The 4749-nt window shown below is 39.9% G+C and overlaps 1 non-coding gene across 1 annotated transcript; it reads right to left on the minus strand.

The window, feature by feature from the left end:
* Positions 1-748: 748 nt before the first annotated feature.
* On the minus strand, positions 749-855 carry LOC128128248 (small nucleolar RNA R71). Its single transcript, XR_008226108.1, has one exon. It is a non-coding gene; the product is annotated as a small nucleolar RNA R71 (small nucleolar RNA).
* Between the last annotated feature and the right edge of the window lie 3894 nt (positions 856-4749).

Genomic DNA, 4749 nt, shown 5'->3' on the forward strand with positions numbered 1-4749 from the left:
ATCGCTGTTACAGTTTTAATTTTTTATTTTATTTTTGTTCTTTTTACGCGTTTTTTGTTTTGTTTACAGTTGTTTCATGACCCGAGGATCTGATACACCTCTGGTCCCTCCTCTTGAAGACCCGGAATCCACATTAAGGAGGAGCAAAGGCAAAACCGTTGGAGAATCCGCTTCTTCAAAGAACTCAGCACTCAAAACCCTCAAGTCTGTTTTCAGCAAGAAGAGGAGCAGCAAATAAGGAGCATCCAGTGCCTCTTTGCCAATCGGAGACCCAATTCAAGAAGATATCGAGTACGAGACCGAGGAAGAAGAAGAGCCCACATGCGAGCACGAATCCGAGTTTGAAGACGATTTAGCTATCACCATGGCTAATATCGATGAAGTCCCCATGGGGGAATGGAAGAAGAGGATGCGCGATGACACCGGCCCAGGACTTGTGCAGCCTGCAATTCCCGCAACCGCTACTTTCAAACTAAAAGGCCATATTCTCGCTCAACTCAAGGAGATTCCTTTTTATGGGAAGGATCACGAAGACGCCTACAAGAACTTAGACGAAGTGAATGATGTGGTTGACTACTTCAATGTACCGAATGTTCCACGCGAGACCCAGCTTCTTCGCATGCTTCCAGTCACGTTCAAAGGAGCTGGAAAGGATTGGCTAAAGTCACTTCCTCCCGGATCGGTCACCACATGGGCCAAGATGAAAGAAGGGTTCATAGACCACTTTTGCCCGCCCTCCAAAATAGCCAAGCTAAAGAAAGCCATTGCCAACTTCGAGCAACAACCCGTAGAATCTCTTTATGAAGCTTGGGAAAGATACAAAGGTTTGCTTAGAAATTGCCCACACCATGACCTCAATAGCCAACAAGAGGTCTCCATTTTCTATGATGGAGTCAATGTCACCACAAAGCAATTGCTCGATTCTCAAGGCCCGATCACGAAGAAGGCGCCCCCAGTAATCAAGGAGTTAATTGAAGAATTCTCTAAGCACTCTAGAGAATACCACAATCCAAGAAACGAAGTAAGTCGGGGGGTAGTTGTCACACCCCCGAACCAGACGACGGAAACGTCCGGGGGCTGTCGTGACTCAATTGAATACCATAATATTGAATATATATGAAACATAACAACATTCGTCACCATGCATTAATATAGTACAACCGGTAGCGTTTACATGTCATACATTGTTTAAACATTACATTCCCAAAAAAAATAAATTGTTCGATTCGTTCATAATCAAACTGCAAGCCATCACCGAATAGGTTTTCCTTTGGTTCACTGGTTCCCTGAGAATACAAGTATTTTGAAAAACGTCAACATATGAAATGTTGGTGAGTTCATAAGTAGTGTTTGAAATCCAATGTTTGTATTGTTTGAAAACTACCAGAAAATCCGATATTTTCTGAAAAGAAAAGCTTTTGAAAATGTTGTGAAGATCCATAGGTATGCTTGTTTGTTTCTATGCTTGTAAAAATTGTTCATTTAAAAATTGTATGCATTTCAAATCTGTATGTATTGAAAACCCTAGGAAAACCCGATGTTTTCCTAATTCCTTGAATTCCATGAAGTCACATTGAAAACATTGCATAGCGTGTAGTGTCAGTCCCAGGCGACGTTGGATTATTTTTGAGCATGATTATTTGCTACAAACACGCGTTACACAAACGACTAGTCTATAGCTATACTAACTAACCCGTAGGCGTCGTCCGTACTAATCACGTTATCCAATCGCCCTGACTATGTGTAGTCCCACATCCGAAGAGAAAGAGGTCACGAAGACCCCGATGACTCCATTAACCGGTTGGGGATAAAAATGTACGAGGGGTCCCCGACCCGCCTCGCATAAAATGTAGACTTTACTAGCTATACCAAAGGACCCTTGGGGACCAGTAGTATACAAGCCATTGAAAGTCCATTTACGTTGTATCGGATCGGTAAAACCCAACACTCCGTAAAAAAAAATGTCTTCGGGTCTTAAGATCAGGTCATTGGGCTAGCTCGGCTCAACGAACAAGATTTTACACATTTGGGGCCCAAAGATGGTGCGTAGACGTCTGTTCACACTCGCATGTATAATGTATTACCAAACGTTACTTGTATGAATCGTAGTATCGTAGTGTCGTAGTGTTAGTAGTTGTAGATTTCTATTGGTTCGAGACCGAACCAATTCGTTTAACAACGACTTTTGGTATTGGAATGTATTGTATTTCGTCGATAGCCGCGGTGCCATTATTTGATCAAATTGTGTATATTGAATTAGCCTTGAAATTTTTCTGTTTTCAGCCCCTCATTGTTTGTAAAATTTACATTTTCAACCCTTTTATTAAATACTTCCCGGTTTGGTCCTTAAATTAATTTTCTTGACATTTTAACACCAAAAATTATTGAAATTAATATTTTTCAGCATATTTTTCATAGAAAACAGTTTAAGTCCCTGAAAATACAGTTTTCTCGGTTTTAACCCTTCTTTTTCGCAACTTTGACAATTTTGGCCCAAATTGGAAAATTTTTGCAACTTTGGTCCTTTTTAAATTTAAAAAAAGCATTTTAAACCTTTGAAAAGGACTTGGATCACTTATGGTCCACTGTTTTACAGAAAATCACAGTTTTGGCCCTCCAAAACAGAAAAATTTGCATAATGGGCCTCATTGGGCCAAAAATGTCATTTTTAGCCCATTAAGCTTGAAATTTATGTTTTTAATCCCCTAAATGAGTATATTTCCAGAAATTGATTTATGGAAACTGTTTTGGCACACTTCATCCATCAGAATTCGTGATATGCCCATTTGGACCCTTAATTTTGTATTTTTCACATTTTAGGCTCAAAATTTGTGTTTTTAACCCAAAGAAAATTGTTACTAAACCACTTAGCCATTTTTCTTGAAACACTTTGTATGTAGAAATATATTTGAAGCTAAAATCATTTAACACAAGATATATCTCGGTTTTGAGGGGTTTTATGGCTAGATCCAACATTATAACACACAAATGCATACATATAAGCATGGAAATCATACAAGGCATATAAAACACATATAGATCTACACTTTCACTTGTATTCCCCCCCACAAAACTCATAAAAACAAAAAATAGGGGGTATGAAGCTCACCTTGGGTGTGGGGGCTCGGTTTTGCAAAGAAAATGGAAGGAAAATGAAGTGATTTGTGGCCTTAGCTCCCTTTGATGAAGATCTCGAGTTTGAGATGGTTCTAGGATGCAAGATCACGATTTTTGCATAGATTAGGAAAGGATTTTGATAAAACAAAGAATTAAATTCATAGATCCAAGCATTTCTTACCTTAGATGAAGAATTTTGTGGAAATTTCCTCTTGAATGCTTCCTAAAACTCGAGATTTTTGAGTGGAGAGGAAAGGGATGTTCTTGAGAGAGTTGAGAGATATTTGTGAGTGTGTGTGTGTGAGTATGGCCGAGAGTGAGAGAGGGAGAAGAAAGAAGTGATCTTGATATGATGCTTGCTTGGAAACATGAGTTATGTGCATGGAAACCCAACATATAAAAGTGAGGTGGCAACCCAAGGTCAACTCTCCCTTTTTCCTTGGGCTTGGGCCAAGAATAGGGAGAGAAGAAAGGATTTTTGGGCTTTTTGCCCCTAAGCCCAACATTAGAGGTAGTTTGGGTGCTTATTGGCCTTATTAAATAAAATTGTGATTTTTATGCTTTAATAAGCTAGATTAGGTTAATCATGGATCAAGGCTTTCATTTCATTTCATTCTAGGCCCAACACGGCCCAAAATGTTGAAATAAATTAGTGTGGGTCCAATTAGAGCCCAATTAGGGTTCTAAGCCCATGATAGTCTAATTGGAAGCTTATTGGTCCATTTGGATCCAATAGGGGAGTCCTAATCCAAAATGGACTTAACGAGGACTTTTAGGGTCTCCAATTGTTTGATGACTATTTGTAGTACTAGTATGATGTATTTGATTGAAGTTTTTGATTCACATTAGCTTGAATGTATAGATTACATGACACAAAATTTCCAGTTGTGACAGTAGTGAACTCGGCAAATGATAGCATGGCGGCGGTGATAGCTAAGCTCGATAGTCTAGATAGAAGGATGACAAAAATGGATCAAACAATCCATGCTATTCGGGTTGGATGTGAGAATTATAGAGGGCCCTATCTCACAAAGGATTGTGATTTGGATGAAAATGGAAACGAGAAGGCTCAAGTATTCTATTCAAGTGGCGATTGATACGACGAGAATTGGCGGAAACCGAAGAAGGAATGGCTCCCATACGAAGAGTACAAGAAGGCTAAGGAGGAGAAATACAAGCAGAAGGAGAGGGGATATTATCAAAAGGAAGAACCGGTAGTGGAAAAGAAGGCCGATTTAGAAGAATTGTTCACTAGATTCATAGCCGCGTCCGAAAAGAGACACAATGATCACGATGCTGCAATACACGAGACCAGAAATATGCTAAGGAATCAGCAGGCATCCTTTCTCAACATTGAGAAACAGCTAGGACAGCTTGCGCACCAAGTGAACAAAAGAAGACCGGGTCAACTTCCAAGTAATACCGAAACCAATCCGAGAATGGAGAATGTGAGTGCAGTGACCTCCAGTAATGAAGAATTTTTCACACATGCACAGAGGATCTCCAAGAGGAAGACAGAAAAGGCAGAAGAGTCGGCTCCAGCTAAACCCGACCAGACTCGCCGAGTCCCTCTAATGGACTCGACGAGTCCATGCGTAAATGACAAAACTGTCATTCCCTTAAAGCCATATA

This window comes from Lactuca sativa, chromosome 8, assembly GCF_002870075.4.
Source record: "Lactuca sativa cultivar Salinas chromosome 8, Lsat_Salinas_v11, whole genome shotgun sequence".
In the NCBI taxonomy this organism is placed as follows: domain Eukaryota; kingdom Viridiplantae; phylum Streptophyta; class Magnoliopsida; order Asterales; family Asteraceae; genus Lactuca; species Lactuca sativa.